We start from the raw sequence: 24,920 nt of genomic DNA on the forward strand, positions 1-24,920 counted from the left end.
GTAATCTGGTTTTTTTCCAACTCCATTTGTCAAAAATTGTGACATTTCAAGTCACTGAGAATTTGATAGAGTTCCCAATGTCTCTGTGGCGCAGTGGATTACCGCGCTGGACTTCTAATCCAGAGGTTCCGGGTTGGAGTCCCGGCAGGGATGTACTTTTCATTGTCATGTCATTAAACGATCTTTTTGAAGTAAAAAACAAATTTGATTTTTCTTGAAGGTTGCAAAATCTAAACCAAGGAATTGAGTATAGCTATTGAAATATAATGCAGATGCTTTAAATCTCAGAAAACAGAGAAAAGTTTGTTTCCGCCCAGGCTCGAACTGGGGACCTTTCGCGTGTTAGGCGAACGTGATAACCACTACACTACGGAAACCACATGGAAAGGTTCGCTTAATCGCCATCCAGTAGTTTGGTGGTTGCCTTAAGTAATCTGGTTTTTTCCAACTCCATTTGTCAAAAATTGTGACATTGCAAGTCACTGAGAATTTGATAGACTTCCCAACGTCTCTGTGGCGCAATGGATTAGCGCGCTGGACTTCTAATCCTGAGGTTCCGGGTTCGAGTCCCGGCAGGGATGTACTTTTTATTGTCACATCATAAAACTATGTTTTTGAAGTAAAAAACAAATTTGATTTTTCTGTAAGGTTGTAAAAGCTAAATCAAGAAAACGAATCTAGGAATTGAAATATAATACAGACACTTCAAACTCAGAGAACAAAGAAAAGTTTGTTACCGCCCAGGCTCGAACTGGGGACCTTTCGCGTGTGAGGCGAACGTGATAACCACTACACAACGGAAACAACATGGTAAGATTCGGTTAATCGCCGTCTAGTAGTTTGACGATTGCCGAAAAACCTGGTTGTTTTCTAATTCAACATAGAACTAGTGGACATCGACATGTCTGGAAAGAATCATTTGAAACTTCGGGCAAGCGATAATTTTGTCACAAATTGTGACATTGCAAGTCACAGAGAATTTGATAGAGTTCCCAATGTCTCTGTGGCGCAATGGATTAGCGCGCTGGACTTCTAATCCAGAGGTTCCGGGTTCGAGTCCCGGCAGGGGGTACTTTTCATTGTCATGTCATTAAACGATCTTTTTGAAGTAAAAAACAAATTTGATTTTTCTTGAAGGTTGCAAAATCTAAACCAAGAAAATGAGTCTAGCTATTGAAATATAATGCAGATACTTTAAATCTCAGAAAACAGAGAAAAGTTTGTTTCCGCCCATACTCGAACTGTGGACCTATCGCGTGTTAGGCGAGCGTGCTAACCACTGCACAACGGAAACCACATGGTAAGATTCGCTTAATCGCCGTCCAGTAGTTTGACGGTTGCCTAAAAAACCTGGTTGTTTTCCAACACAAAATAGAACTAGTGGACACCGACATGTCTGGAAAGAATCATTTGAAACATCGGGCAAGCGATAATTTTGTCACAAAACAGATAATTTGTTAGAGTTCCCAACGTCTCTGTGGCGCAATGGATTAGCGCGCTGGACTTCTAATCCAGAGGTTCCGGGTTGGAGTCCCGGCAGGGATGTACTTTTTATTGTCACATCATAAAACTATGTTTTTGAAGTAAAAAACAAATTTGATTTTTCTGTAAGGTTGTAAAAGCTAAATCAAGAAAACGAATCTAGGAATTGAAATGTAATACAGATACTTCAAACTCAGAGAACAAAGAAAAGTTTGTTTCCGCCCAGGCTCGAACTGGGGACCTTTCGCGTGTGAGGCGAACGTGATAACCACTACACTACGGAAACCACATGGTAAGATTCGGTTAATCGCCGTCCAGTAGTTTGACGGTTGCCTAAAAACCTGGTTGTTTTCCAACACAAAATAGAACTAGATGACACCGACATGTCTGGAAAGAATCATTTGAAACATCGGGCAAGCGATAATTTTGTCACAAATTGTGACATTGCAAGTCACAGAGAATTTGATAGACTTCCCAATGTCTCTGTGGCGCAATGGATTAGCGCGCTGGACTTCTAATCCAGAGGTTCCGGGTTCGAGTCCCGGCAGGGATGTACTTTTTAGTGTCACATCATAAAACTATGTTTTTGAAGTAAAAACCAAATTTGATTTTTCTGGAAGGTTGTAAAAGCTAAACCAAGGAAATGAGTCAAGCTATTGAAATATAATGCAGATGCTTTAAATCTCAGAAAACAGAGAAAAGTTTTTTTCCGCCCAGGCTCGAACTGGGGACCTTTCGCGTGTTAGGCGAACGTGATAACCACTACACTACGGAAACCACATGGAAAGGTTCGCTTAATCGCCATCCAGTAGTTTGGTGGTTGCTTTAAGAAATCTGGTTGTTTTCCAACCCAATTTGTCACAAATTGTGACATTGCAAGTCACTGAGAATTTGATAGAGTTTCCAATGTCTCTGTGGCGCAATGGATTAGCGCGCTGGACTTCTAATCCAGGGGTTCGAGTCCCGGCAGGGATGTACTTTTCATTGTCATGACATTAAACGATCTTTTGTGAAGTAAAAAACACATTTGATTATTCTTGAAGCTTGTAAAATCTAAACTAAGAAAATGAGTCTAGCTATTGAAATATAATCCAGAAATTTTAAATCTCAGAGAACAAAGAAAAGTTTGTTTCCGCCCAGGCTCGAAGTGGGGACCTTTCGCGTGTTAGGCGAACGTGATAACCACTACACTACGGAAACCACATGAAAAGGTTCGCTTAAACGCCGTCCAGTAGTTTGGTGGTTGCCTTAAGAAATCTGGTTGTTTTCCAACACAATTTGTCACAAATTGTGACATTGCAAGTCACTGAGAATTTGATAGAGTTCCCAATGTCTCTGTGGCGCAATGGATTAGCGCGCTGGACTTCTAATCCAGGGGTTGGAGTCCCGGCAGGGATGTACTTTTTATTGTCACATCATAAAACTATGTTTTTGAAGTAAAAAACAAATTTGATTATTCTTGAAGCTTGTAAAATCTAAACCAAGGAATTGAGTATAGCTATTGAAATATAATGCAGATGCTTTAAATCTCAGAAAACAGAGAAAAGTTTTTTTCCGCCCAGGCTCGAACTGGGGACCTTTCGCGTGTTAGGCGAACGTGATAACCACTACACTACGGAAACCACATGGAAAGGTTCGCTTAATCGCCATCCAGTAGTTTGGTGGTTGCCTTAAGTAATCTGGTTTTTTTCCAACTCCATTTGTCAAAAATTGTGACATTTCAAGTCACTGAGAATTTGATAGAGTTCCCAATGTCTCTGTGGCGCAGTGGATTACCGCGCTGGACTTCTAATCCAGAGGTTCCGGGTTCGAGTCCCGCCAGGGATGTACTTTTCATTGTCATGTCATTAAACGATCTTTTTGAAGTAAAAAACAAATTTGATTTTTCTTGAAGGTTGCAAAATCTAAACCAAGGAATTGAGTATAGCTATTGAAATATAATGCAGATGCTTTAAATCTCAGAAAACAGAGAAAAGTATGTTTCCGCCCAGGCTCGAACTGGGGACCTTTCGCGTGTTAGGCGAACGTGATAACCACTACACTACGGAAACCACATGGAAAGGTTCGCTTAATCGCCATCCAGTAGTTTGGTGGTTGCCTTAAGTAATCTGGTTTTTTTCCAACTCCATTTGTCAAAAATTGTGACATTGCAAGTCACAGAGAATTTGATAGAGTTCCCAACGTCTCTGTGGCGCAATGGATTAGCGCGCTGGACTTCTAATCCTGAGGTTCCGGGTTCGAGTCCCGGCAGGGATGTACTTTTTATTGTCACATCATAAAACTATGTTTTGCAGTAAAAAACAAATTTGATTTTTCTGTAAGGTTGTAAAAGCTAAATCAAGCAAACGAATCTAGGAATTGAAATATAATACAGACACTTCAAACTCAGAGAACAAAGAAAAGTTTGTTACCGCCCAGGCTCGAACTGGGGACCTTTCGCGTGTGAGGCGAACGTGATAACCACTACACAACGGAAACAACATGGTAAGATTCGGTTAATCGCCGTCTAGTAGTTTGACGATTGCCGAAAAACCTGGTTGTTTTCTAATTCAACATAGAACTAGTGGACATCGACATGTCTGGAAAGAATCATTTGAAACTTCGGGCAAGCGATAATTTTGTCACAAATTGTGACATTGCAAGTCACAGAGAATTTGATAGAGTTCCCAATGTCTCTGTGGCGCAATGGATTAGCGCGCTGGACTTCTAATCCAGAGGTTCCGGGTTCGAGTCCCGGCAGGGGGTACTTTTCATTGTCATGTCATTAAACGATCTTTTTGAAGTAAAAAACAAATTTGATTTTTCTTGAAGGTTGCAAAATCTAAACCAAGAAAATGAGTCTAGCTATTGAAATATAATGCAGATACTTTAAATCTCAGAAAACAGAGAAAAGTTTGTTTCCGCCCATACTCGAACTGTGGACCTATCGCGTGTTAGGCGAGCGTGCTAACCACTGCACAACGGAAACCACATGGTAAGATTCGCTTAATCGCCGTCCAGTAGTTTGACGGTTGCCTAAAAAACCTGGTTGTTTTCCAACACAAAATAGAACTAGTGGACACCGACATGTCTGGAAAGAATCATTTGAAACATCGGGCAAGCGATAATTTTGTCACAAAACAGATAATTTGTTAGAGTTCCCAACGTCTCTGTGGCGCAATGGATTAGCGCGCTGGACTTCTAATCCAGAGGTTCCGGGTTCGAGTCCCGGCAGGGATGTACTTTTTATTGTCACATCATAAAACTATGTTTTTGAAGTAAAAAACAAATTTGATTTTTCTGTAAGGTTGTAAAAGCTAAATCAAGAAAACGAATCTAGGAATTGAAATATAATACAGATACTTCAAACTCAGAGAACAAAGAAAAGTTTGTTTCCGCCCAGGCTCGAACTGGGGACCTTTCGCGTGTGAGGCGAACGTGATAACCACTACACTACGGAAACCACATGGTAAGATTCGGTTAATCGCCGTCCAGTAGTTTGACGGTTGCCTAAAAACCTGGTTGTTTTCCAACACAAAATAGAACTAGTGGACACCGACATGTCTGGAAAGAATCATTTGAAACATCGGGCAAGCGATAATTTTGTCACAAATTGTGACATTGCAAGTCACAGAGAATTTGATAGACTTCCCAATGTCTCTGTGGCGCAATGGATTAGCGCGCTGGACTTCTAATCCAGAGGTTCCGGGTTCGAGTCCCGGCAGGGATGTACTTTTTAGTGTCACATCATAAAACTATGTTTTTGAAGTAAAAACCAAATTTGATTTTTCTGGAAGGTTGTAAAAGCTAAACCAAGGAAATGAGTCAAGCTATTGAAATATAATGCAGATGCTTTAAATCTCAGAAAACAGAGAAAAGTTTTTTTCCGCCCAGGCTCGAACTGGGGACCTTTCGCGTGTTAGGCGAACGTGATAACCACTACACTACGGAAACCACATGGAAAGGTTCGCTTAATCGCCATCCAGTAGTTTGGTGGTTGCCTTAAGAAATCTGGTTGTTTTCCAACCCAATTTGTCACAAATTGTGACATTGCAAGTCACTGAGAATTTGATAGAGTTTCCAATGTCTCTGTGGCGCAATGGATTAGCGCGCTGGACTTCTAATCCAGGGGTTCGAGTCCCGGCAGGGATGTACTTTTCATTGTCATGACATTAAACGATCTTTTGTGAAGTAAAAAACACATTTGATTATTCTTGAAGCTTGTAAAATCTAAACTAAGAAAATGAGTCTAGCTATTGAAATATAATCCAGAAATTTTAAATCTCAGAGAACAAAGAAAAGTTTGTTTCCGCCCAGGCTCGAAGTGGGGACCTTTCGCGTGTTAGGCGAACGTGATAACCACTACACTACGGAAACCACATGAAAAGGTTCGCTTAAACGCCGTCCAGTAGTTTGGTGGTTGCCTTAAGAAATCTGGTTGTTTTCCAACACAATTTGTCACAAATTGTGACATTGCAAGTCACTGAGAATTTGATAGAGTTCCCAATGTCTCTGTGGCGCAATGGATTAGCGCGCTGGACTTCTAATCCAGGGGTTGGAGTCCCGGCAGGGATGTACTTTTTATTGTCACATCATAAAACTATGTTTTTGAAGTAAAAAACAAATTTGATTATTCTTGAAGCTTGTAAAATCTAAACTAAGAAAATGAGTCTAGCTATTGAAATATAATGCAGAAATTTTAAATCTCAGAGAACAAAGAAAAGTTTGTTTCCGCCCAGGCTCGAACTGGGGACGTTTCGCGAGTTAGGCGAACGTGATAACCACTACACTACGGAAACCACATGGAAAGGTTCGCTTAATCGCCGTCCAGTAGTTTGGTGGTTGCCTTAAGAAATCTGGTTGTTTTCCAACTCAATTTGTCTCAAATTGTGACATTGCAAGTCACTGAGAATTTGATAGAGTTCCCAATGTCTCTGTGGCGCAATGGATTAGCGCGCTGGACTTCTAATCCAAAGGTTCCGGGTTCGAGTCCCGGCAGGGATGTACTATTCATTGTCACGTCATAAAACTATGTTTTTGAAGTAAAAAACAAATTTGATTTTTCTTGAAGGTTGTAAAATCTAAACCAAGGAATTGAGTATAGCTATTGAAATATAATGCAGATGCTTTAAATCTCAGAAAACAGAGAAAAGTTTTTTTCCGCCCAGGCTCGAACTGGGGACCTTTCGCGTGTTAGGCGAACGTGATAACCACTACACTACGGAAACCACATGGAAAGGTTCGCTTAATCGCCATCCAGTAGTTTGGTGGTTGCCTTAAGTAATCTGGTTTTTTTCCAACTCCATTTGTCAAAAATTGTGACATTTCAAGTCACTGAGAATTTGATAGAGTTCCCAATGTCTCTGTGGCGCAGTGGATTACCGCGCTGGACTTCTAATCCAGAGGTTCCGGGTTCGAGTCCCGCCAGGGATGTACTTTTCATTGTCATGTCATTAAACGATCTTTTTGAAGTAAAAAACAAATTTGATTTTTCTTGAAGGTTGCAAAATCTAAACCAAGGAATTGAGTATAGCTATTGAAATATAATGCAGATGCTTTAAATCTCAGAAAACAGAGAAAAGTTTGTTTCCGCCCAGGCTCGAACTGGGGACCTTTCGCGTGTTAGGCGAACGTGATAACCACTACACTACGGAAACCACATGGAAAGGTTCGCTTAATCGCCATCCAGTAGTTTGGTGGTTGCCTTAAGTAATCTGGTTTTTTTCCAACTCCATTTGTCAAAAATTGTGACATTGCAAGTCACTGAGAATTTGATAGAGTTCCCAACGTCTCTGTGGCGCAATGGATTAGCGCGCTGGACTTCTAATCCTGAGGTTCCGGGTTCGAGTCCCGGCAGGGATGTACTTTTTATTGTCACATCATAAAACTATGTTTTGCAGTAAAAAACAAATTTGATTTTTCTGTAAGGTTGTAAAAGCTAAATCAAGCAAACGAATCTAGGAATTGAAATATAATACAGACACTTCAAACTCAGAGAACAAAGAAAAGTTTGTTACCGCCCAGGCTCGAACTGGGGACCTTTCGCGTGTGAGGCGAACGTGATAACCACTACACAACGGAAACAACATGGTAAGATTCGGTTAATCGCCGTCTAGTAGTTTGACGATTGCCGAAAAACCTGGTTGTTTTCTAATTCAACATAGAAGTAGTGGACATCGACATGTCTGGAAAGAATCATTTGAAACTTCGGGCAAGCGATAATTTTGTCACAAATTGTGACATTGCAAGTCACAGAGAATTTGATAGAGTTCCCAATGTCTCTGTGGCGCAATGGATTAGCGCGCTGGACTTCTAATCCAGAGGTTCCGGGTTCGAGTCCCGGCAGGGGGTACTTTTCATTGTCATGTCATTAAACGATCTTTTTGAAGTAAAAAACAAATTTGATTTTTCTTGAAGGTTGCAAAATCTAAACCAAGAAAATGAGTCTAGCTATTGAAATATAATGCAGATACTTTAAATCTCAGAAAACAGAGAAAAGTTTGTTTCCGCCCATACTCGAACTGTGGACCTATCGCGTGTTAGGCGAGCGTGCTAACCACTGCACAACGGAAACCACATGGTAAGATTCGCTTAATCGCCGTCCAGTAGTTTGACGGTTGCCTAAAAAACCTGGTTGTTTTCCAACACAAAATAGAACTAGTGGACACCGACATGTCTGGAAAGAATCATTTGAAACATCGGGCAAGCGATAATTTTGTCACAAAACAGATAATTTGTTAGAGTTCCCAACGTCTCTGTGGCGCAATGGATTAGCGCGCTGGACTTCTAATCCAGAGGTTCCGGGTTGGAGTCCCGGCAGGGATGTACTTTTTATTGTCACATCATAAAACTATGTTTTTGAAGTAAAAAACAAATTTGATTTTTCTGTAAGGTTGTAAAAGCTAAATCAAGAAAACGAATCTAGGAATTGAAATATAATACAGATACTTCAAACTCAGAGAACAAAGAAAAGTTTGTTTCCGCCCAGGCTCGAACTGGGGACCTTTCGCGTGTGAGGCGAACGTGATAACCACTACACTACGGAAACCACATGGTAAGATTCGGTTAATCGCCGTCCAGTAGTTTGACGGTTGCCTAAAAACCTGGTTGTTTTCCAACACAAAATAGAACTAGTGGACACCGACATGTCTGGAAAGAATCATTTGAAACATCGGGCAAGCGATAATTTTGTCACAAATTGTGACATTGCAAGTCACAGAGAATTTGATAGACTTCCCAATGTCTCTGTGGCGCAATGGATTAGCGCGCTGGACTTCTAATCCAGAGGTTCCGGGTTCGAGTCCCGGCAGGGATGTACTTTTTAGTGTCACATCATAAAACTATGTTTTTGAAGTAAAAACCAAATTTGATTTTTCTGGAAGGTTGTAAAAGCTAAACCAAGGAAATGAGTCAAGCTATTGAAATATAATGCAGATGCTTTAAATCTCAGAAAACAGAGAAAAGTTTTTTTCCGCCCAGGCTCGAACTGGGGACCTTTGGCGTGTTAGGCGAACGTGATAACCACTACACTACGGAAACCACATGGAAAGGTTCGCTTAATCGCCATCCAGTAGTTTGGTGGTTGCCTTAAGAAATCTGGTTGTTTTCCAACCCAATTTGTCACAAATTGTGACATTGCAAGTCACTGAGAATTTGATAGAGTTTCCAATGTCTCTGTGGCGCAATGGATTAGCGCGCTGGACTTCTAATCCAGGGGTTCGAGTCCCGGCAGGGATGTACTTTTCATTGTCATGACATTAAACGATCTTTTGTGAAGTAAAAAACACATTTGATTATTCTTGAAGCTTGTAAAATCTAAACTAAGAAAATGAGTCTAGCTATTGAAATATAATCCAGAAATTTTAAATCTCAGAGAACAAAGAAAAGTTTGTTTCCGCCCAGGCTCGAAGTGGGGACCTTTCGCGTGTTAGGCGAACGTGATAACCACTACACTACGGAAACCACATGAAAAGGTTCGCTTAAACGCCGTCCAGTAGTTTGGTGGTTGCCTTAAGAAATCTGGTTGTTTTCCAACACAATTTGTCACAAATTGTGACATTGCAAGTCACTGAGAATTTGATAGAGTTCCCAATGTCTCTGTGGCGCAATGGATTAGCGCGCTGGACTTCTAATCCAGGGGTTGGAGTCCCGGCAGGAATGTACTTTTTATTGTCACATCATAAAACTATGTTTTTGAAGTAAAAAACAAATTTGATTATTCTTGAAGCTTGTAAAATCTAAACTAAGAAAATGAGTCTAGCTATTGAAATATAATGCAGAAATTTTAAATCTCAGAGAACAAAGAAAAGTTTGTTTCCGCCCAGGCTCGAAGTGGGGACCTTTCGCGTGTTAGGCGAACGTGATAACCACTACACTACGGAAACCACATGAAAAGGTTCGCTTAAACGCCGTCCAGTAGTTTGGTGGTTGCCTTAAGAAATCTGGTTGTTTTCCAACACAATTTGTCACAAATTGTGACATTGCAAGTCACTGAGAATTTGATAGAGTTCCCAATGTCTCTGTGGCGCAATGGATTAGCGCGCTGGACTTCTAATGCAGAGGTTCCAGGTTGGAGTCCCGGCAGGGATGTACTTTTTATTGTCACATCATAAAACTATGTTTTTGAAGTAAAAAACAAATTTGATTTTTCTGTAAGGTTGTAAAAGCTAAATCAAGAAAACGAATCTAGGAATTGAAATGTAATACAGATACTTCAAACTCAGAGAACAAAGAAAAGTTTGTTTCCGCCCAGGCTCGAACTGGGGACCTTTCGCGGGTGAAGCGAACGTGATAACCACTACACTACGGAAAACACATGGTAAGATTCGGTTAATCGCCGTCCAGTAGTTTGACGGTTGCCTAAAAACCTGGTTGTTTTCCAACACAAAATAGAACTAGTGGACACCGACATGTCTGGAAAGAATCATTTGAAACATCGGGCAAGCGATAATTTTGTCACAAATTGTGACATTGCAAGTCACAGAGAATTTGATAGACTTCCCAATGTCTCTGTGGCGCAATGGATTAGCGCGCTGGACTTCTAATCCAGAGGTTCCGGGTTCGAGTCCCGGCAGGGATGTACTTTTTAGTGTCACATCATAAAACTATGTTTTTGAAGTAAAAACCAAATTTGATTTTTCTGGAAGGTTGTAAAAGCTAAACCAAGGAAATGAGTCAAGCTATTGAAATATAATGCAGATGCTTTAAATCTCAGAAAACAGAGAAAAGTTTGTTTCCGCCCAGGCTCGAACTGGGGACCTTTCGCGTGTTAGGCGAACGTGATAACCACTACACTACGGAAACCACATGGAAAGGTTCGCTTAATCGCCGTCCAGTAGTTTGGTGGTTGCCTTAAGAAATCTGGTTGTTTTCCAACCCAATTTGTCACAAATTGTGACATTGCAAGTCACTGAGAATTTGATAGAGTTCCCAATATCTCTGTGGCGCAATGGATTAGCGCGCTGGACTTCTAATCCTGAGGTTCCGGGTTCGAGTCCCGGCAGGGATGTACTTTTTATTGTCACATCATAAAACTATGTTTTTGAAGTAAAAAACAAATTTGATTTTTCTGTAAGGTTGTAAAAGCTAAATCAAGAAAACGAATCTAGGAATTGAAATATAATACAGACACTTCAAACTCAGAGAACAAAGAAAAGTTTGTTACCGCCCAGGCTCGAACTGGGGACCTTTCGCGTGTGAGGCGAACGTGATAACCACTACACAACGGAAACAACATGGTAAGATTCGGTTAATCGCCGTCTAGTAGTTTGACGATTGCCGAAAAACCTGGTTGTTTTCTAATTCAACATAGAACTAGTGGACATCGACATGTCTGGAAAGAATCATTTGAAACTTCGGGCAAGCGATAATTTTGTCACAAATTGTGACATTGCAAGTCACAGAGAATTTGATAGAGTTCCCAATGTCTCTGTGGCGCAATGGATTAGCGCGCTGGACTTCTAATCCAGAGGTTCCGGGTTCGAGAACTGGGGACCTTTCGCGTGTTAGGCGAACGTGATAACCACTACACTACGGAAACCACATGGAAAGGTTCGCTTAATCGCCGTCCAGTAGTTTGGTGGTTGCCTTAAGAAATCTGGTTGTTTTCCAACCCAATTTGTCACAAATTGTGACATTGCAAGTCACTGAGAATTTGATAGAGTTCCCAATATCTCTGTGGCGCAATGGATTAGCGCGCTGGACTTCTAATCCTGAGGTTCCGGGTTCGAGTCCCGGCAGGGATGTACTTTTTATTGTCACATCATAAAACTATGTTTTTGAAGTAAAAAACAAATTTGATTTTTCTGTAAGGTTGTAAAAGCTAAATCAAGAAAACGAATCTAGGAATTGAAATATAATACAGACACTTCAAACTCAGAGAACAAAGAAAAGTTTGTTACCGCCCAGGCTCGAACTGGGGACCTTTCGCGTGTGAGGCGAACGTGATAACCACTACACAACGGAAACAACATGGTAAGATTCGGTTAATCGCCGTCTAGTAGTTTGACGATTGCCGAAAAACCTGGTTGTTTTCTAATTCAACATAGAACTAGTGGACATCGACATGTCTGGAAAGAATCATTTGAAACTTCGGGCAAGCGATAATTTTGTCACAAATTGTGACATTGCAAGTCACAGAGAATTTGATAGAGTTCCCAATGTCTCTGTGGCGCAATGGATTAGCGCGCTGGACTTCTAATCCAGAGGTTCCGGGTTCGAGTCCCGGCAGGGGGTACTTTTCATTGTCATGTCATTAAACGATCTTTTTGAAGTAAAAAAACAAATTTGATTTTTCTTGAAGGTTGCAAAATCTAAACCAAGAAAATGAGTCTAGCTATTGAAATATAATGCAGATACTTTAAATCTCAGAAAACAGAGAAAAGTTTGTTTCCGCCCATACTCGAACTGTGGACCTATCGCGTGTTAGGCGAGCGTGCTAACCACTGCACAACGGAAACCACATGGTAAGATTCGCTTAATCGCCGTCCAGTAGTTTGACGGTTGCCTAAAAAACCTGGTTGTTTTCCAACACAAAATAGAACTAGTGGACACCGACATGTCTGGAAAGAATCATTTGAAACATCGGGCAAGCGATAATTTTGTCACAAAACAGATAATTTGTTAGAGTTCCCAATGTCTCTGTGGCGCAATGGATTAGCGCGCTGGACTTCTAATCCAGAGGTTCCGGGTTGGAGTCCCGGCAGGGATGTACTTTTTATTGTCACATCATAAAACTATGTTTTTGAACTAAAAAACAAATTTGATTTTTCTGTAAGGTTGTAAAAGCTAAATCAAGAAAACGAATCTAGGAATTGAAATATAATACAGATACTTCAAACTCAGAGAACAAAGAAAAGTTTGTTTCCGCCCAGGCTCGAACTGGGGACCTTTCGCGTGTGAGGCGAACGTGATAACCACTACACTACGGAAACCACATGGTAAGATTCGGTTAATCGCCGTCCAGTAGTTTGACGGTTGCCTAAAAACCTGGTTGTTTTCCAACACAAAATAGAACTAGTGGACACCGACATGTCTGGAAAGAATCATTTGAAACATCGGGCAAGCGATAATTTTGTCACAAATTGTGACATTGCAAGTCACAGAGAATTTGATAGACTTCCCAATGTCTCTGTGGCGCAATGGATTAGCGCGCTGGACTTCTAATCCAGAGGTTCCTGGTTCGAGTCCCGGCAGGGATGTACTTTTTAGTGTCACATCATAAAACTATGTTTTTGAAGTAAAAACCAAATTTGATTTTTCTGGAAGGTTGTAAAAGCTAAACCAAGGAAATGAGTCAAGCTATTGAAATATAATGCAGATGCTTTAAATCTCAGAAAACAGAGAAAAGTTTTTTTCCGCCCAGGCTCGAACTGGGGACCTTTCGCGTGTTAGGCGAACGTGATAACCACTACACTACGGAAACCACATGGAAAGGTTCGCTTAATCGCCATCCAGTAGTTTGGTGGTTGCCTTAAGAAATCTGGTTGTTTTCCAACCCAATTTGTCACAAATTGTGACATTGCAAGTCACTGAGAATTTGATAGAGTTTCCAATGTCTCTGTGGCGCAATGGATTAGCGCGCTGGACTTCTAATCCAGGGGTTCGAGTCCCGGCAGGGATGTACTTTTCATTGTCATGACATTAAACGATCTTTTGTGAAGTAAAAAACACATTTGATTATTCTTGAAGCTTGTAAAATCTAAACTAAGAAAATGAGTCTAGCTATTGAAATATAATCCAGAAATTTTAAATCTCAGAGAACAAAGAAAAGTTTGTTTCCGCCCAGGCTCGAACTGGGAACCTTTCGCGTGTTAGGCGAACGTGATAACCACTACACTACGGAAACCACATGAAAAGGTTCGCTTAAACGCCGTCCAGTAGTTTGGTGGTTGCCTTAAGAAATCTGGTTGTTTTCCAACACAATTTGTCACAAATTGTGACATTGCAAGTCACTGAGAATTTGATAGAGTTCCCAATGTCTCTGTGGCGCAATGGATTAGCGCGCTGAACTTCTAATCCAGGGGTTCGAGTCCCGGCAGGGATGTACTTTTCATTGTCATGACATTAAACTATGTTTTTGAAGTAAAAAACAAATTTGATTATTCTTGAAGCTTGTAAAATCTAAACTAAGAAAATGAGTCTAGCTATTGAAATATAATGCAGAAATTTTAAATCTCAGAGAACAAAGAAAAGTTTGTTTCCGCCCAGGCTCGAAGTGGGGACCTTTCGCGTGTTAGGCGAACGTGATAACCACTACACTACGGAAACCACATGAAAAGGTTCGCTTAAACGCCGTCCAGTAGTTTGGTGGTTGCCTTAAGAAATCTGGTTGTTTTCCAACACAATTTGTCACAAATTGTGACATTGCAAGTCACTGAGAATTTGATAGAGTTCCCAATGTCTCTGTGGCGCAATGGATTAGCGCGCTGGACTTCTAATGCAGAGGTTCCGGGTTGGAGTCCCGGCAGGGATGTACTTTTTATTGTCACATCATAAAACTATGTTTTTGAAGTAAAAAACAAATTTGATTTTTCTGTAACGTTGTAAAAGCTAAATCAAGAAAACGAATCTAGGAATTGAAATGTAATACAGATACTTCAAACTCAGAGAACAAAGAAAAGTTTGTTTCCGCCCAGGCTCGAACTGGGGACCTATCGCGGGTGAAGCGAACGTGATAACCACTACACTACGGAAAACACATGGTAAGATTCGGTTAATCGCCGTCCAGTAGTTTGACGGTTGCCTAAAAACCTGGTTGTTTTCCAACACAAAATAGAACTGGTGGACACCGACATGTCTGGAAAGAATCATTTGAAACATCGGGCAAGCGATAATTTTGTCACAAATTGTGACATTGCAAGTCACAGAGAATTTGATAGACTTCCCAATGTCTCTGTGGCGCAATGGATTAGCGCGTTGGACTTCTAATCCAGAGGTTCCGGGTTCGAGTCCCGGCAGGGATGTACTTTTTAGTGTCACATCATAAAACTATGTTTTTGAAGTAAAAACCAAATTTGATTTTTCTGGAAGGTTGTAAAAGCTAAACCAAGGAAATGAGTCAAGCTATTGAAATATAATGCAGATGCTTTAAATCTCAGAAAACAGAGAAAAGTTTGTTTCCGCCCAGGCTCGAACTGGGGACCTTTCGCGTGTTAGGCGAACGTGATAACCACTACACTACGGAAACCATATGGAAAGGTTCGCTTAATCGCCGTCCAGTAGTTTGGTGGTTGCCTTAAGAAATCTGGTTGTTTTCCAACCCAATTTGTCACAAATTGTGACATTGCAAGTCACTGAGAATTTGATAGAGTTCCCAATATCTCTGTGGCGCAATGGATTAGCGCGCTGGACTTCTAATCCAGGGGTTCGAGTCCCGGCAGGGATGTACTTTTCATTGTCATGTCATTAAACGATCTTTTGTGAAATAAAAAACACATTTGATTATTCTTGAAGCTTGTAAAATCTAAACTAAGAAAATGAGTCTAGCTATTGAAATATAATGCAGAAATTTTAAATCTCAGAGAACAAAGAAAAGTTTTTTCCGCCCAGGGTCGAACTGGGGACCTTTCTCGTGTTAGGCGAACGTGATAACCACTACACTACGGAAACCACATGAAAAGGTTCGCTTAATCGCCGTCCAGTAGTTTGGTGGTTGCCTTAAGAAATCTGGTTGTTTTCCAACCCAATTTGTCACAAATTGTGACATTGCAAGTCACTGAGAATTTGATAGAGTTTCCAATGTCTCTGTGGCGCAATGGATTAGCGCGCTGGACTTCTAATCCAGGGGTTCGAGTCCCGGCAGGGATGTACTTTTCATTGTCATGTCATTAAACGATCTTTTGTGAAATAAAAAACACATTTGATTATTCTTGAAGCTTGTAAAATCTAAACTAAGAAAATGAGTCTAGCTATTGAAATATAATGCAGAAATTTTAAATCTCAGAGAACAAAGAAAAGTTTGTTTCCACCCAGGCTCGAAGTGGGGACCTTTCGCGTGTTAGGCGAACGTGATAACCACTACACTACGGAAACCACATGAAAAGGTTCGCTTAAACGCCGTCCAGTAGTTTGGTGGTAGCCTTAAGAAATCTGGTTGTTTTCCAACACAATTTGTCACAAATTGTGACATTGCAAGTCACTGAGAATTTGATAGAGTTCCCAATGTCTCTGTGGCGCAATGGATTAGCGCGCTGGACTTCTAATGCAGAGATTCCGGGTTGGAGTCCCGGCAGGGATGTACTTTTTATTGTCACATCATAAAACTATGTTTTTGAAGTAAAAAACAAATTTGATTTTTCTGTAAGGTTGTAAAAGCTAAATCAAGAAAACGAATCTAGGAATTGAAATGTAATACAGATACTTCAAACTCAGAGAACAAAGAAAAGTTTGTTTCCGCCCAGGCTCGAACTGGGGACCTATCGCGGGTGAAGCGAACGTGATAACCACTACACTACGGAAAACACATGGTAAGATTCGGTTAATCGCCGTCCAGTAGTTTGACGGTTGCCTAAAAACCTGGTTGTTTTCCAACACAAAATAGAACTAGTGGACACCGACATGTCTGGAAAGAATCATTTGAAACATCGGGCAAGCGATAATTTTGTCACAAATTGTGACATTGCAAGTCACAGAGAATTTGATAGAGTTTCCAATGTCTCTGTGGCGCAATGGATTAGCGCGCTGGACTTCTAATCCAGGGGGTTCGAGTCCCGGCAGGGATGTACTTTTCATTGTCATGTCATTAAACGATCTTTTGTGAAATAAAAAACACATTTGATTTTTCTTGGAGGTTGTAAAATCTAAACCAAGAAAATGAGTCTAGCTATTGAAATATAATGCAGAAATTTTAAATCTCAGAGAACAAAGAAAAGTTTTTTCCGCCCAGGGTCGAACTGGGGACCTTTCGCGTGTTAGGCGAACGTGATAACCACTACACTACGGAAACCACATGAAAAGGTTCGCTTAATCGCCGTCCAGTAGTTTGGTGGTTGCCTTAAGAAATCTGGTTGTTTTCCAACACAATTTGTCACACATTGTGACATTGGAAGTCACTGAGAATTTGATAGAGTTCCCAATGTCTCTGTGGCGCAATGGATTAGCGCGCTGAACTTCTAATCCAGGGGTTCGAGTCCCGGCAGGGATGTACTTTTCATTGTCATGACATTAAACGATCTTTTGTGAAGTAAAAAACACATTTGATTATTCTTGAAGCTTGTAAAATCTAAACTAAGAAAATGAGTCTAGCTATTGAAATATAATGCAGAAATTTTAAATCTCAGAGAACAAAGAAAAGTTTGTTTCCGCCCAGGCTCGAAGTGGGGACCTTTCGCGTGTTAGGCGAACGTGATAACCACTACACTACGGAAACCACATGAAAAGGTTCGCTTAAACGCCGTCCAGTAGTTTGGTGGTTGCCTTAAGAAATCTGGTTGTTTTCCAACACAATTTGTCACAAATTGTGACATTGCAAGTCACTGAGAATTTGATAGAGTTCCCAATGTCTCTGTGGCGCAATGGATTAGCGCGCTGGACTTCTAATGCAGCGGTTCCGGGTTGGAGTCCCGGCAGGGATGTACTTTTTATTGTCACATCATAAAACTATGTTTTTGAAGTAAAAAACAAATTTGATTTTTCCGTAAGGTTGTAAAAGCTAAATCAAGAAAACGAATCTAGGAATTGAAATGTAATACAGATACTTCAAACTCAGAGAACAAAGAAAAGTTTGTTTCCGCCCAGGCTCGAACTGGGGACCTATCGCGGGTGAAGCGAACGTGATAACCACTACACTACGGAAAACACATGGTAAGATTCGGTTAATCGCCGTCCAGTAGTTTGACGGTTGCCTAAAAACCTGGTTGTTTTCCAACACAAAATAGAACTGGTGGACACCGACATGTCTGGAAAGAATCATTTGAAACATCGGGCAAGCGATAATTTTGTCACAAATTGTGACATTGCAAGTCACAGAGAATTTGATAGACTTCCCAATGTCTCTGTGGCGCAATGGATTAGCGCGCTGGACTTCTAATCCAGAGGTTCCGGGTTCGAGTCCCGGCAGGGATGTACTTTTTAGTGTCACATCATAAAACTATGTTTTTGAAGTAAAAACCAAATTTGATTTTTCTGGAAGGTTGTAAAAGCTAAACCAAGGAAATGAGTCAAGCTATTGAAATATAATGCAGATGCTTTAAATCTCAGAAAACAGAGAAAAGTTTGTTTCCGCCCAGGCTCGAACTGGGGACCTTTCGCGTGTTAGGCGAACGTGATAACCACTACACTACGGAAACCATATGGAAAGGTTCGCTTAATCGCCGTCCAGTAGTTTGGTGGTTGCCTTAAGAAATCTGGTTGTTTTCCAACCCAATTTGTCACAAATTGTGACATTGCAAGTCACTGAGAATTTGATAGAGTTCCCAATATCTCTGTGGCGCAATGGATTAGCGCGCTGGACTTCTAATCCAGGGGTTCGAGTCCCGGCAGGGATGTACTTTTCATTGTCATGTCATTAAACGATCTTTTGTGAAGTAAAAAACACATTTGATTTTTCTTGAAGGTTGTAAAATCTAAACCAAGAAAATGAGTCTAGCTATTGAAATATAATGCAGAAATTTTAAATCTCAGAGAACAAAGAAAAGTTTTTTTCCGCCCAGGGTCGAACTGGGGACCTTTCTCGTGTTAGGCGAACGTGATAACCACTACACTACGGAAACCACATGAAAAGGTTCGCTTAATCGCCGTCCAGTAGTTTGGTGGTTGCCTTAAGAAATCTGGTTGTTTTCCAACCCAATTTGTCACAAATTGTGACATTGCAAGTCACTGAGAATTTGATAGAGTTTCCAATGTCTCTGTGGCGCAATGGATTAGCGCGCTGGACTTCTAATCCAGGGGTTCGAGTCCCGGCAGGGATGTACTTTTCATTGTCATGTCATTAAACGATCTTTTGTGAAATAAAAAACACATTTGATTATTCTTGAAGCTTGTAAAATCTAAACTAAGAAAATGAGTCTAGCTATTGAAATATAATGCAGAAATTTTAAATCTCAGAGAACAAAGAAAAGTTTGTTTCCACCCAGGCTCGAAGTGGGGACCTTTCGCGTGTTAGGCGAACGTGATAACCACTACACTACGGAAACCACATGAAAAGGTTCGCTTAAACGCCGTCCAGTAGTTTGGTGGTTGCCTTAAGAAATCTGGTTGTTTTCCAACACAATTTGTCACAAATTGTGACATTGCAAGTCACTGAGAATTTGATAGAGTTCCCAATGTCTCTGTGGCGCAATGGATTAGCGCGCTGGACTTCTAATGCAGAGATTCCGGGTTGGAGTCCCGGCAGGGATGTACTTTTTATTGTCACATCATAAAACTATGTTTTTGAAGTAAAAAACAAATTTGATTTTTCTGTAAGGTTGTAAAAGCTAAATCAAGAAAACGAATCTAGGAATTGAAATGTAATACAGATACTTCAAACTCAGAGAACAAAGAAAAGTTTGTTTCCGCCCAGGCTCGAACTGGGGACCTATCGCGGGTGAAGCGAACGTGATAACCACTACACTACGGAAAACACATGGTAAGATTCGGTTAATCGCCGTCCAGTAGTTTGACGGTTGCCTAAAAACCTGGTTGTTTTCCAACACAAAATAGAACTAGTGGACACCGACATGTCTGGAAAGAATCATTTGAAACATCGGGCAAGCGATAATTTTGTCACAAATTGTGACATTGCAAGTCACAGAGAATTTGATAGACTTCCCAATGTCTCTGTGGCGCACTGGATTACCGCGCTGGACTTCTAATCCAGAGGTTCCGGGTTCGAGTCCCGGCAGGGATGTACTTTTTAGTGTCACATCATAAAACTATGTTTTTGAAGTAAAAACCAAATTTGATTTTTCTGGAAGGTTGTAAAAGCTAAACCAAGGAAATGAGTCAAGCTATTGAAATATAATGCAGATGCTTTAAATCTCAGAAAACAGAGAAAAGTTTGTTTCCGCCCAGGCTCGAACTGGGGACCTTTCGCGTGTTAGGCGAACGTGATAACCACTACACTACGGAAACCACATGGAAAGGTTCGCTTAATCGCCGTCCAGTAGTTTGGTGGTTGCCTTAAGAAATCTGGTTGCTTTCCAACCCAATTTGTCACAAATTGTGACATTGCAAGTCACTGAGAATTTGGTAGAGTTCCCAATATCTCTGTGGCGCAATGGATTAGCGCGCTGGACTTCTAATCCAGGGGTTCGAGTCCCGGCAGGGATGTACTTTTCATTGTCATGTCATTAAACGATCTTTTGTGAAGTAAAAAACACATTTGATTTTTCTTGAAGGTTGTAAAATCTAAACCAAGAAAATGAGTCTAGCTATTGAAATATAATGCAGAAATTTTAAATCTCAGAGAACAAAGAAAAGTTTTTTCCGCCCAGGGTCGAACTGGGGACCTTTCTCGTGTTAGGCGAACGTGATAACCACTACACTACGGAAACCACATGAAAAGGTTCGCTTAATCGCCGTCCAGTAGTTTGGTGGTTGCCTTAAGAAATCTGGTTGTTTTCCAACCCAATTTGTCACAAATTGTGACATTGCAAGTCACTGAGAATTTGATAGAGTTTCCAATGTCTCTGTGGCGCAATGGATTATCGCGCTGGACTTCTAATCCAGGGGTTCGAGTCCCGGCAGGGATGTACTTTTCATTGTCATGTCATTAAACGATCTTTTGTGAAATAAAAAACACATTTGATTATTCTTGAAGCTTGTAAAATCTAAACTAAGAAAATGAGTCTAGCTATTGAAATATAATGCAGAAATTTTAAATCTCAGAGAACAAAGAAAAGTTTGTTTCCGCCCAGACTCGAACTGTGGACCTTTCGCGTGTTAGGCGAACGTGATAACCACTACACTACGGAAACCACATGAAAAGGTTCGCTTAAACGCCGTCCAGTAGTTTGGTGGTTGCCTTAAGAAATCTGGTTGTTTTCCAACCCAATTTGTCACAAATTGTGACATTGCAAGTCACTGAGAATTTGATAGAGTTCCCAATGTCTCTGTGGCGCAATGGATTAGCGCGCTGGACTTCTAATGCAGAGGTTCCGGGTTGGAGTCCCGGCAGGGATGTACTTTTTATTGTCACATCATGAAACTATGTTTTTGAAGTAAAAAACAAATTTGATTTTTCTGTAAGGTTGTAAAAGCTAAATCAAGAAAACGAATCTAGGAATTGAAATGTAATACAGATACTTCAAACTCAGAGAACAAAGAAAAGTTTGTTTCCGCCCAGGCTCGAACTGGGGACCTTTCGCGGGTGAAGCGAACGTGATAACCACTACACTACGGAAAACACATGGTAAGATTCGGTTAATCGCCGTCCAGTAGTTTGACGGTTGCCTAAAAACCTGGTTGTATTCCAACACAAAATAGAACTAGTGGACACCGACATGTCTGGAAAGAATCATTTGAAACATCGGGCAAGCGATAATTTTGTCACAAATTGTGACATTGCAAATCACAGAGAATTTGATAGACTTCCCAATGTCTCTGTGTCGCAATGGATTAGCGCGCTGGACTTCTAATCCAGAGGTTCCGGGTTCGAGTCCCGGCAGGGATGTACTTTTTAGTGTCACATCATAAAACTATGTTTTTGAAGTAAAAACCAAATTTGATTTTTCTGGAAGGTTGTAAAAGCTAAACCAAGGAAATGAGTCAAGCTATTGAAATATAATGCAGATGCTTTAAATCTCAGAAAACAGAGAAAAGTTTGTTTCCGCCCAGGCTCGAACTGGGGACCTTTCGCGTGTTAGGCGAACGTGATAACCACTACACTACGGAAACCACATGGAAAGGTTCGCTTAATCGCCGTCCAGTAGTTTGGTGGTTGCCTTAAGGAATCTGGTTGTTTTCCAACCCAATTTGTCACAAATTGTGACATTGCAAGTCACTGAGAATTTGATAGAGTTCCCAATATCTCTGTGGCGCAATGGATTAGCGCGCTGGACTTCTAATCCAGGGGTTCGAGTCCCGGCAGGGATGTACTTTTCATTGTCATGTCATTAAACGATCTTTTGTGAAGTAAAAAACACATTTGATTTTTCTTGAAGCTTGTAAAATCTAAACCAAGAAAATGAGTCCAGCTATTGAACTATAATGCAGAAATTTTAAATCTCAGAGAACAAAGAAAAGTTTTTTCCGCCCAGGCTCGAACTGGGGACCTTTCGCGTGTTAGGCGAACGTGATAACCACTACACTACGGAAACCACATGGAAAGGTTCGCTTAATCGCCGTCCAGTAGTTTGGTGGTTGCCTTAAGAAATCTGGTTGTTTTCCAACCCAATTTGTCACAAATTGTGACATTGCAAGTCACTGAGAATTTGATAGAGTTCCCAATGTCTCTGTGGCGCAATGGATTAGCGCGCTGGACTTCTAATCCAGGGGTTCGAGTCCCGGCAGGGATGTACTTTTCATTGTCATGTCATTAAACGATCTTTTGTGAAGTAAAAAACACATTTGATTTTTCTTGAAGGTTGTAAAATCTAAACCAAGAAAATGAGTCTAGCTATTGAACTATAATCCAGAAATTTTAAATCTCAGAGAACAAAGAAAAGTTTGTTTCCGTCCAGGCTCGAACTGGGAACCTTTCGCGTGTTAGGCGAACGTGATAACCACTACACTACGGAAATCACATGAAAAGGTTGGCTTAATCGCCGTCCAGTAGTTTGGTGGTTGCCTTAAGAAATCTGGTTGTTTTCCAACCCAATTTGTCACAAATTGTGACATTGCAAGTCACTGAGAATTTGATAGAGTTCCCAATGTCTCAGTGGCGCAATGGATTAGCACGCTGGACTTCTAATCCAGGGGTTCGAGTCCCGGCAGGGATGTACTTTTCATTGTCATGTCATTAAACGATCTTTCGTGAAGTAAAAAACACATTTGATTTTTCTTGAAGCTTGTAAAATCTAAACCAAGAAAATGAGTCTAGCTATTGAAAAATAATGCAGAAATTTTAAATCTCAGAGAACAAAGAAAAGTTTGTTTCCGCCCAGGCTCGAACTGGGGACCTTTCGCGTGTTAGGCGAACGTGATAACCACTACACTACGGAAACCACATGAAAAGGTTCGCTTAATCGCCATCCAGTAGTTTGGTGGTTGCCTTAAGAAATCTGGTTGTTTTCCAACTCAATTTGTCACAAATTGTGACATTGCAAGTCGCAGAGAATTTGATATAGTTCCCAATGTCTCTGTGGCTCAATGGATTAGCGCGCTGGACTACTAATCCAGGGGTTCGAGTCCCGGCAGGGATGTACTTTTCATTGTCATGTCATTAAACGATCTTTTGTGAAGTAAAAAACACATTTGATTTTTCTTGAAGGTTGTAAAATCTAAACCAAGAAAATGAGTCTAGCTATTGAAATATAATGCAGAAATTTTAAATCTCAGAGAACAAAGAAAAGTTTGTTTCCGCCCAGGCTCGAACTGGGGACCTTTCGCGTGTTAGGCGAACGTGATAACCACTTCACTACGGAAACCACATGAAAAGGTTCGCTTAATCGCCGTCCAGTAATTTGGTGGTTGCCTTAAGAAATCTGGTTGTTTTCCAACCCAATTTGTCACAAATTGTGACATTGCAAGTCACAGAGAATTTGATAGAGTTCCCAATGTCTCTGTGGCGCAATGGATTAGCGCGCAGGACTTCTAATCCAGGGGTTCGTGTCCCGGCAGGGATGTACTTTTCATTGTCATGTCATTAAACGATCTTTTTGAAGTAAAAAACAAATTTGCTTTTTCTTGAAGGTTGTAAAATCTAAACCAAGAAAATGAGTCTAGCTATTGAAATATAATGCAGATACTTCAAATCTCAGAAAACAGAGAAAAGTTTGTTTCCGCCCAGACTCGAACTGTGGACCTTTCGCGTGTGAGGCGAACGTGATAACCACTACACTACGGAAACCAGATGGTAAGATTCGGTTAATCGCCGTCCAGTAGTTTGGTGGTTGCCTTAAGAAATCTGGTTGTTTTCCAACCCAATTTGTCACAAATTGTGACATTGCAAGTCACTGAGAATTTGATAGAGTTCCCAATGTCTCAGTGGCGCAATGGATTAGCACGCTGGACTTCTAATCCAGGGGTTCGAGTCCCGGCAGGGATGTACTTTTCATTGTCATGTCATTAAACGATCTTTCGTGAAGTAAAAAACACATTTGATTTTTCTTGAAGGTTGTAAAATCTAAACCAAGAAAATGAGTCTAGCTATTGAAATATAATGCAGAAATTTTAAATCTCAGAGAACAAAGAAAAGTTTGTTTCCGCCCAGGCTCGAACTGGGGACCTTTCGCGTGTTAGGCGAACGTGATAACCACTACACTACGGAAACCACATGAAAAGGTTCGCTTAATCGCCATCCAGTAGTTTGGTGGTTGCCTTAAGAAATCTGGTTGTTTTCCAACTCAATTTGTCACAAATTGTGACATTGCAAGTCGCAGAGAACTTGATATAGTTCCCAATGTCTCTGTGGGTCAATGGATTAGCGCGCTGGACTACAAATCCAGGGGTTCGAGTCCCGGCAGGGATGTACTTTTCATTGTCATGTCATTAAACGATCTTTTTGAAGTAAAAAACAAATTTGCTTTTTCTTGAAGGTTGTAAAATCTAAACCAAGAAAATGAGTCTAGCTATTGAAATATAATGCAGATACTTCAAATCTCAGAAAACAGAGAAAAGTTTGTTTCCGCCCAGACTCGAACTGTGGACCTTTCGCGTGTGAGGCGAACGTGATAACCACTACACTACGGAAACCACATGGTAAGATTCGGTTAATCGCCGTCCAGTAGTTTGACGGTTGCCTTAAGAAATCTGGTTGTTTTCCAACCCATTTTGTCACAAATTGTGACATTGCAAGTCACTGAGAATTTGATAGAGTTCCCAATGTCTCTGTGGCGCAATGGATTAGCGCGCTGGACTTCTAATCCAGGGGTTCGAGT

At 40.8% G+C, this 24,920-nt stretch overlaps 78 non-coding genes across 78 annotated transcripts; 31 read left to right on the forward strand and 47 right to left on the reverse strand.

Annotated features, from left to right (window-relative positions):
- The first annotated feature begins 79 nt into the window (after positions 1-79).
- On the forward strand, positions 80-153 carry Trnar-ucu (transfer RNA arginine (anticodon UCU)). The gene has a single exon. It is a non-coding gene; the product is annotated as a tRNA-Arg (tRNA).
- A 151-nt stretch (positions 154-304) lies between these two features.
- Trnav-aac (transfer RNA valine (anticodon AAC)) lies at positions 305-377 on the reverse strand. The gene has a single exon. It is a non-coding gene; the product is annotated as a tRNA-Val (tRNA).
- Positions 378-507: 130 nt separating this feature from the next.
- Trnar-ucu (transfer RNA arginine (anticodon UCU)) lies at positions 508-581 on the forward strand. Its single transcript has one exon. It is a non-coding gene; the product is annotated as a tRNA-Arg (tRNA).
- A 150-nt stretch (positions 582-731) lies between these two features.
- Trnav-cac (transfer RNA valine (anticodon CAC)) lies at positions 732-804 on the reverse strand. Its single transcript has one exon. It is a non-coding gene; the product is annotated as a tRNA-Val (tRNA).
- Positions 805-997: 193 nt separating this feature from the next.
- Positions 998-1,074, forward strand: Trnar-ucu (transfer RNA arginine (anticodon UCU)). Its single transcript has one exon. It is a non-coding gene; the product is annotated as a tRNA-Arg (tRNA).
- A 397-nt stretch (positions 1,075-1,471) lies between these two features.
- Positions 1,472-1,545, forward strand: Trnar-ucu (transfer RNA arginine (anticodon UCU)). The gene has a single exon. It is a non-coding gene; the product is annotated as a tRNA-Arg (tRNA).
- Positions 1,546-1,695: 150 nt separating this feature from the next.
- Positions 1,696-1,768, reverse strand: Trnav-cac (transfer RNA valine (anticodon CAC)). Its single transcript has one exon. It is a non-coding gene; the product is annotated as a tRNA-Val (tRNA).
- Positions 1,769-1,961: 193 nt separating this feature from the next.
- On the forward strand, positions 1,962-2,035 carry Trnar-ucu (transfer RNA arginine (anticodon UCU)). Its single transcript has one exon. It is a non-coding gene; the product is annotated as a tRNA-Arg (tRNA).
- Positions 2,036-2,186: 151 nt separating this feature from the next.
- Positions 2,187-2,259, reverse strand: Trnav-aac (transfer RNA valine (anticodon AAC)). The gene has a single exon. It is a non-coding gene; the product is annotated as a tRNA-Val (tRNA).
- A 350-nt stretch (positions 2,260-2,609) lies between these two features.
- On the reverse strand, positions 2,610-2,682 carry Trnav-aac (transfer RNA valine (anticodon AAC)). Its single transcript has one exon. It is a non-coding gene; the product is annotated as a tRNA-Val (tRNA).
- A 349-nt stretch (positions 2,683-3,031) lies between these two features.
- Positions 3,032-3,104, reverse strand: Trnav-aac (transfer RNA valine (anticodon AAC)). The gene has a single exon. It is a non-coding gene; the product is annotated as a tRNA-Val (tRNA).
- Positions 3,105-3,235: 131 nt separating this feature from the next.
- On the forward strand, positions 3,236-3,309 carry Trnar-ucu (transfer RNA arginine (anticodon UCU)). Its single transcript has one exon. It is a non-coding gene; the product is annotated as a tRNA-Arg (tRNA).
- Positions 3,310-3,460: 151 nt separating this feature from the next.
- On the reverse strand, positions 3,461-3,533 carry Trnav-aac (transfer RNA valine (anticodon AAC)). Its single transcript has one exon. It is a non-coding gene; the product is annotated as a tRNA-Val (tRNA).
- Positions 3,534-3,664: 131 nt separating this feature from the next.
- On the forward strand, positions 3,665-3,738 carry Trnar-ucu (transfer RNA arginine (anticodon UCU)). The gene has a single exon. It is a non-coding gene; the product is annotated as a tRNA-Arg (tRNA).
- Positions 3,739-3,887: 149 nt separating this feature from the next.
- Trnav-cac (transfer RNA valine (anticodon CAC)) lies at positions 3,888-3,960 on the reverse strand. The gene has a single exon. It is a non-coding gene; the product is annotated as a tRNA-Val (tRNA).
- Positions 3,961-4,153: 193 nt separating this feature from the next.
- Trnar-ucu (transfer RNA arginine (anticodon UCU)) lies at positions 4,154-4,230 on the forward strand. The gene has a single exon. It is a non-coding gene; the product is annotated as a tRNA-Arg (tRNA).
- Positions 4,231-4,627: 397 nt separating this feature from the next.
- Positions 4,628-4,701, forward strand: Trnar-ucu (transfer RNA arginine (anticodon UCU)). The gene has a single exon. It is a non-coding gene; the product is annotated as a tRNA-Arg (tRNA).
- Positions 4,702-4,851: 150 nt separating this feature from the next.
- Trnav-cac (transfer RNA valine (anticodon CAC)) lies at positions 4,852-4,924 on the reverse strand. The gene has a single exon. It is a non-coding gene; the product is annotated as a tRNA-Val (tRNA).
- A 193-nt stretch (positions 4,925-5,117) lies between these two features.
- Trnar-ucu (transfer RNA arginine (anticodon UCU)) lies at positions 5,118-5,191 on the forward strand. Its single transcript has one exon. It is a non-coding gene; the product is annotated as a tRNA-Arg (tRNA).
- Positions 5,192-5,342: 151 nt separating this feature from the next.
- Positions 5,343-5,415, reverse strand: Trnav-aac (transfer RNA valine (anticodon AAC)). Its single transcript has one exon. It is a non-coding gene; the product is annotated as a tRNA-Val (tRNA).
- A 350-nt stretch (positions 5,416-5,765) lies between these two features.
- On the reverse strand, positions 5,766-5,838 carry Trnav-aac (transfer RNA valine (anticodon AAC)). Its single transcript has one exon. It is a non-coding gene; the product is annotated as a tRNA-Val (tRNA).
- A 349-nt stretch (positions 5,839-6,187) lies between these two features.
- Trnav-aac (transfer RNA valine (anticodon AAC)) lies at positions 6,188-6,260 on the reverse strand. The gene has a single exon. It is a non-coding gene; the product is annotated as a tRNA-Val (tRNA).
- Positions 6,261-6,391: 131 nt separating this feature from the next.
- Trnar-ucu (transfer RNA arginine (anticodon UCU)) lies at positions 6,392-6,465 on the forward strand. The gene has a single exon. It is a non-coding gene; the product is annotated as a tRNA-Arg (tRNA).
- Positions 6,466-6,616: 151 nt separating this feature from the next.
- On the reverse strand, positions 6,617-6,689 carry Trnav-aac (transfer RNA valine (anticodon AAC)). Its single transcript has one exon. It is a non-coding gene; the product is annotated as a tRNA-Val (tRNA).
- A 131-nt stretch (positions 6,690-6,820) lies between these two features.
- Trnar-ucu (transfer RNA arginine (anticodon UCU)) lies at positions 6,821-6,894 on the forward strand. The gene has a single exon. It is a non-coding gene; the product is annotated as a tRNA-Arg (tRNA).
- Positions 6,895-7,045: 151 nt separating this feature from the next.
- Positions 7,046-7,118, reverse strand: Trnav-aac (transfer RNA valine (anticodon AAC)). Its single transcript has one exon. It is a non-coding gene; the product is annotated as a tRNA-Val (tRNA).
- Positions 7,119-7,249: 131 nt separating this feature from the next.
- Trnar-ucu (transfer RNA arginine (anticodon UCU)) lies at positions 7,250-7,323 on the forward strand. The gene has a single exon. It is a non-coding gene; the product is annotated as a tRNA-Arg (tRNA).
- A 149-nt stretch (positions 7,324-7,472) lies between these two features.
- Trnav-cac (transfer RNA valine (anticodon CAC)) lies at positions 7,473-7,545 on the reverse strand. Its single transcript has one exon. It is a non-coding gene; the product is annotated as a tRNA-Val (tRNA).
- Positions 7,546-7,738: 193 nt separating this feature from the next.
- Trnar-ucu (transfer RNA arginine (anticodon UCU)) lies at positions 7,739-7,815 on the forward strand. Its single transcript has one exon. It is a non-coding gene; the product is annotated as a tRNA-Arg (tRNA).
- A 397-nt stretch (positions 7,816-8,212) lies between these two features.
- On the forward strand, positions 8,213-8,286 carry Trnar-ucu (transfer RNA arginine (anticodon UCU)). The gene has a single exon. It is a non-coding gene; the product is annotated as a tRNA-Arg (tRNA).
- A 150-nt stretch (positions 8,287-8,436) lies between these two features.
- Trnav-cac (transfer RNA valine (anticodon CAC)) lies at positions 8,437-8,509 on the reverse strand. Its single transcript has one exon. It is a non-coding gene; the product is annotated as a tRNA-Val (tRNA).
- Positions 8,510-8,702: 193 nt separating this feature from the next.
- On the forward strand, positions 8,703-8,776 carry Trnar-ucu (transfer RNA arginine (anticodon UCU)). The gene has a single exon. It is a non-coding gene; the product is annotated as a tRNA-Arg (tRNA).
- Positions 8,777-9,350: 574 nt separating this feature from the next.
- On the reverse strand, positions 9,351-9,423 carry Trnav-aac (transfer RNA valine (anticodon AAC)). The gene has a single exon. It is a non-coding gene; the product is annotated as a tRNA-Val (tRNA).
- Positions 9,424-9,772: 349 nt separating this feature from the next.
- Trnav-aac (transfer RNA valine (anticodon AAC)) lies at positions 9,773-9,845 on the reverse strand. The gene has a single exon. It is a non-coding gene; the product is annotated as a tRNA-Val (tRNA).
- A 355-nt stretch (positions 9,846-10,200) lies between these two features.
- On the reverse strand, positions 10,201-10,274 carry Trnav-cac (transfer RNA valine (anticodon CAC)). Its single transcript has one exon. It is a non-coding gene; the product is annotated as a tRNA-Val (tRNA).
- Positions 10,275-10,466: 192 nt separating this feature from the next.
- On the forward strand, positions 10,467-10,540 carry Trnar-ucu (transfer RNA arginine (anticodon UCU)). Its single transcript has one exon. It is a non-coding gene; the product is annotated as a tRNA-Arg (tRNA).
- A 151-nt stretch (positions 10,541-10,691) lies between these two features.
- On the reverse strand, positions 10,692-10,764 carry Trnav-aac (transfer RNA valine (anticodon AAC)). The gene has a single exon. It is a non-coding gene; the product is annotated as a tRNA-Val (tRNA).
- A 131-nt stretch (positions 10,765-10,895) lies between these two features.
- On the forward strand, positions 10,896-10,969 carry Trnar-ucu (transfer RNA arginine (anticodon UCU)). The gene has a single exon. It is a non-coding gene; the product is annotated as a tRNA-Arg (tRNA).
- A 150-nt stretch (positions 10,970-11,119) lies between these two features.
- Trnav-cac (transfer RNA valine (anticodon CAC)) lies at positions 11,120-11,192 on the reverse strand. Its single transcript has one exon. It is a non-coding gene; the product is annotated as a tRNA-Val (tRNA).
- A 439-nt stretch (positions 11,193-11,631) lies between these two features.
- On the forward strand, positions 11,632-11,705 carry Trnar-ucu (transfer RNA arginine (anticodon UCU)). The gene has a single exon. It is a non-coding gene; the product is annotated as a tRNA-Arg (tRNA).
- Positions 11,706-11,855: 150 nt separating this feature from the next.
- Trnav-cac (transfer RNA valine (anticodon CAC)) lies at positions 11,856-11,928 on the reverse strand. Its single transcript has one exon. It is a non-coding gene; the product is annotated as a tRNA-Val (tRNA).
- Positions 11,929-12,121: 193 nt separating this feature from the next.
- On the forward strand, positions 12,122-12,198 carry Trnar-ucu (transfer RNA arginine (anticodon UCU)). The gene has a single exon. It is a non-coding gene; the product is annotated as a tRNA-Arg (tRNA).
- Positions 12,199-12,596: 398 nt separating this feature from the next.
- Trnar-ucu (transfer RNA arginine (anticodon UCU)) lies at positions 12,597-12,670 on the forward strand. The gene has a single exon. It is a non-coding gene; the product is annotated as a tRNA-Arg (tRNA).
- Positions 12,671-12,820: 150 nt separating this feature from the next.
- Trnav-cac (transfer RNA valine (anticodon CAC)) lies at positions 12,821-12,893 on the reverse strand. The gene has a single exon. It is a non-coding gene; the product is annotated as a tRNA-Val (tRNA).
- Positions 12,894-13,086: 193 nt separating this feature from the next.
- On the forward strand, positions 13,087-13,160 carry Trnar-ucu (transfer RNA arginine (anticodon UCU)). The gene has a single exon. It is a non-coding gene; the product is annotated as a tRNA-Arg (tRNA).
- A 151-nt stretch (positions 13,161-13,311) lies between these two features.
- Positions 13,312-13,384, reverse strand: Trnav-aac (transfer RNA valine (anticodon AAC)). Its single transcript has one exon. It is a non-coding gene; the product is annotated as a tRNA-Val (tRNA).
- A 350-nt stretch (positions 13,385-13,734) lies between these two features.
- On the reverse strand, positions 13,735-13,807 carry Trnav-aac (transfer RNA valine (anticodon AAC)). Its single transcript has one exon. It is a non-coding gene; the product is annotated as a tRNA-Val (tRNA).
- Positions 13,808-14,156: 349 nt separating this feature from the next.
- Trnav-aac (transfer RNA valine (anticodon AAC)) lies at positions 14,157-14,229 on the reverse strand. Its single transcript has one exon. It is a non-coding gene; the product is annotated as a tRNA-Val (tRNA).
- Positions 14,230-14,360: 131 nt separating this feature from the next.
- Trnar-ucu (transfer RNA arginine (anticodon UCU)) lies at positions 14,361-14,434 on the forward strand. Its single transcript has one exon. It is a non-coding gene; the product is annotated as a tRNA-Arg (tRNA).
- A 150-nt stretch (positions 14,435-14,584) lies between these two features.
- On the reverse strand, positions 14,585-14,658 carry Trnav-cac (transfer RNA valine (anticodon CAC)). The gene has a single exon. It is a non-coding gene; the product is annotated as a tRNA-Val (tRNA).
- Positions 14,659-14,850: 192 nt separating this feature from the next.
- Trnar-ucu (transfer RNA arginine (anticodon UCU)) lies at positions 14,851-14,924 on the forward strand. Its single transcript has one exon. It is a non-coding gene; the product is annotated as a tRNA-Arg (tRNA).
- A 151-nt stretch (positions 14,925-15,075) lies between these two features.
- Positions 15,076-15,148, reverse strand: Trnav-aac (transfer RNA valine (anticodon AAC)). Its single transcript has one exon. It is a non-coding gene; the product is annotated as a tRNA-Val (tRNA).
- A 772-nt stretch (positions 15,149-15,920) lies between these two features.
- Trnav-aac (transfer RNA valine (anticodon AAC)) lies at positions 15,921-15,993 on the reverse strand. Its single transcript has one exon. It is a non-coding gene; the product is annotated as a tRNA-Val (tRNA).
- A 131-nt stretch (positions 15,994-16,124) lies between these two features.
- Trnar-ucu (transfer RNA arginine (anticodon UCU)) lies at positions 16,125-16,198 on the forward strand. The gene has a single exon. It is a non-coding gene; the product is annotated as a tRNA-Arg (tRNA).
- A 150-nt stretch (positions 16,199-16,348) lies between these two features.
- Trnav-cac (transfer RNA valine (anticodon CAC)) lies at positions 16,349-16,422 on the reverse strand. Its single transcript has one exon. It is a non-coding gene; the product is annotated as a tRNA-Val (tRNA).
- Positions 16,423-16,833: 411 nt separating this feature from the next.
- Positions 16,834-16,906, reverse strand: Trnav-aac (transfer RNA valine (anticodon AAC)). The gene has a single exon. It is a non-coding gene; the product is annotated as a tRNA-Val (tRNA).
- A 350-nt stretch (positions 16,907-17,256) lies between these two features.
- Positions 17,257-17,329, reverse strand: Trnav-aac (transfer RNA valine (anticodon AAC)). Its single transcript has one exon. It is a non-coding gene; the product is annotated as a tRNA-Val (tRNA).
- A 131-nt stretch (positions 17,330-17,460) lies between these two features.
- Positions 17,461-17,534, forward strand: Trnar-ucu (transfer RNA arginine (anticodon UCU)). The gene has a single exon. It is a non-coding gene; the product is annotated as a tRNA-Arg (tRNA).
- A 150-nt stretch (positions 17,535-17,684) lies between these two features.
- On the reverse strand, positions 17,685-17,758 carry Trnav-cac (transfer RNA valine (anticodon CAC)). The gene has a single exon. It is a non-coding gene; the product is annotated as a tRNA-Val (tRNA).
- Positions 17,759-17,950: 192 nt separating this feature from the next.
- Trnar-ucu (transfer RNA arginine (anticodon UCU)) lies at positions 17,951-18,024 on the forward strand. The gene has a single exon. It is a non-coding gene; the product is annotated as a tRNA-Arg (tRNA).
- Positions 18,025-18,175: 151 nt separating this feature from the next.
- On the reverse strand, positions 18,176-18,248 carry Trnav-aac (transfer RNA valine (anticodon AAC)). The gene has a single exon. It is a non-coding gene; the product is annotated as a tRNA-Val (tRNA).
- A 773-nt stretch (positions 18,249-19,021) lies between these two features.
- Positions 19,022-19,094, reverse strand: Trnav-aac (transfer RNA valine (anticodon AAC)). Its single transcript has one exon. It is a non-coding gene; the product is annotated as a tRNA-Val (tRNA).
- Positions 19,095-19,225: 131 nt separating this feature from the next.
- Positions 19,226-19,299, forward strand: Trnar-ucu (transfer RNA arginine (anticodon UCU)). The gene has a single exon. It is a non-coding gene; the product is annotated as a tRNA-Arg (tRNA).
- A 150-nt stretch (positions 19,300-19,449) lies between these two features.
- On the reverse strand, positions 19,450-19,523 carry Trnav-cac (transfer RNA valine (anticodon CAC)). Its single transcript has one exon. It is a non-coding gene; the product is annotated as a tRNA-Val (tRNA).
- A 192-nt stretch (positions 19,524-19,715) lies between these two features.
- Trnar-ucu (transfer RNA arginine (anticodon UCU)) lies at positions 19,716-19,789 on the forward strand. Its single transcript has one exon. It is a non-coding gene; the product is annotated as a tRNA-Arg (tRNA).
- A 151-nt stretch (positions 19,790-19,940) lies between these two features.
- Positions 19,941-20,013, reverse strand: Trnav-aac (transfer RNA valine (anticodon AAC)). The gene has a single exon. It is a non-coding gene; the product is annotated as a tRNA-Val (tRNA).
- A 772-nt stretch (positions 20,014-20,785) lies between these two features.
- Trnav-aac (transfer RNA valine (anticodon AAC)) lies at positions 20,786-20,858 on the reverse strand. Its single transcript has one exon. It is a non-coding gene; the product is annotated as a tRNA-Val (tRNA).
- A 131-nt stretch (positions 20,859-20,989) lies between these two features.
- Trnar-ucu (transfer RNA arginine (anticodon UCU)) lies at positions 20,990-21,063 on the forward strand. The gene has a single exon. It is a non-coding gene; the product is annotated as a tRNA-Arg (tRNA).
- Positions 21,064-21,213: 150 nt separating this feature from the next.
- Trnav-cac (transfer RNA valine (anticodon CAC)) lies at positions 21,214-21,287 on the reverse strand. Its single transcript has one exon. It is a non-coding gene; the product is annotated as a tRNA-Val (tRNA).
- A 192-nt stretch (positions 21,288-21,479) lies between these two features.
- Positions 21,480-21,553, forward strand: Trnar-ucu (transfer RNA arginine (anticodon UCU)). Its single transcript has one exon. It is a non-coding gene; the product is annotated as a tRNA-Arg (tRNA).
- A 151-nt stretch (positions 21,554-21,704) lies between these two features.
- Positions 21,705-21,777, reverse strand: Trnav-aac (transfer RNA valine (anticodon AAC)). Its single transcript has one exon. It is a non-coding gene; the product is annotated as a tRNA-Val (tRNA).
- Positions 21,778-22,126: 349 nt separating this feature from the next.
- Positions 22,127-22,199, reverse strand: Trnav-aac (transfer RNA valine (anticodon AAC)). Its single transcript has one exon. It is a non-coding gene; the product is annotated as a tRNA-Val (tRNA).
- Positions 22,200-22,549: 350 nt separating this feature from the next.
- Trnav-aac (transfer RNA valine (anticodon AAC)) lies at positions 22,550-22,622 on the reverse strand. Its single transcript has one exon. It is a non-coding gene; the product is annotated as a tRNA-Val (tRNA).
- Positions 22,623-22,972: 350 nt separating this feature from the next.
- Trnav-aac (transfer RNA valine (anticodon AAC)) lies at positions 22,973-23,045 on the reverse strand. Its single transcript has one exon. It is a non-coding gene; the product is annotated as a tRNA-Val (tRNA).
- Positions 23,046-23,395: 350 nt separating this feature from the next.
- Trnav-aac (transfer RNA valine (anticodon AAC)) lies at positions 23,396-23,468 on the reverse strand. Its single transcript has one exon. It is a non-coding gene; the product is annotated as a tRNA-Val (tRNA).
- Positions 23,469-23,817: 349 nt separating this feature from the next.
- On the reverse strand, positions 23,818-23,890 carry Trnav-cac (transfer RNA valine (anticodon CAC)). Its single transcript has one exon. It is a non-coding gene; the product is annotated as a tRNA-Val (tRNA).
- Positions 23,891-24,240: 350 nt separating this feature from the next.
- On the reverse strand, positions 24,241-24,313 carry Trnav-aac (transfer RNA valine (anticodon AAC)). Its single transcript has one exon. It is a non-coding gene; the product is annotated as a tRNA-Val (tRNA).
- Positions 24,314-24,662: 349 nt separating this feature from the next.
- Positions 24,663-24,735, reverse strand: Trnav-cac (transfer RNA valine (anticodon CAC)). The gene has a single exon. It is a non-coding gene; the product is annotated as a tRNA-Val (tRNA).
- Positions 24,736-24,920: the final 185 nt, after the last annotated feature.

The sequence above is a fragment of the Phallusia mammillata genome, chromosome 6 (genome assembly GCF_965637545.1).
Source record: "Phallusia mammillata chromosome 6, kaPhaMamm4.hap1.1, whole genome shotgun sequence".
Lineage (NCBI taxonomy): Eukaryota > Metazoa > Chordata > Ascidiacea > Phlebobranchia > Ascidiidae > Phallusia > Phallusia mammillata.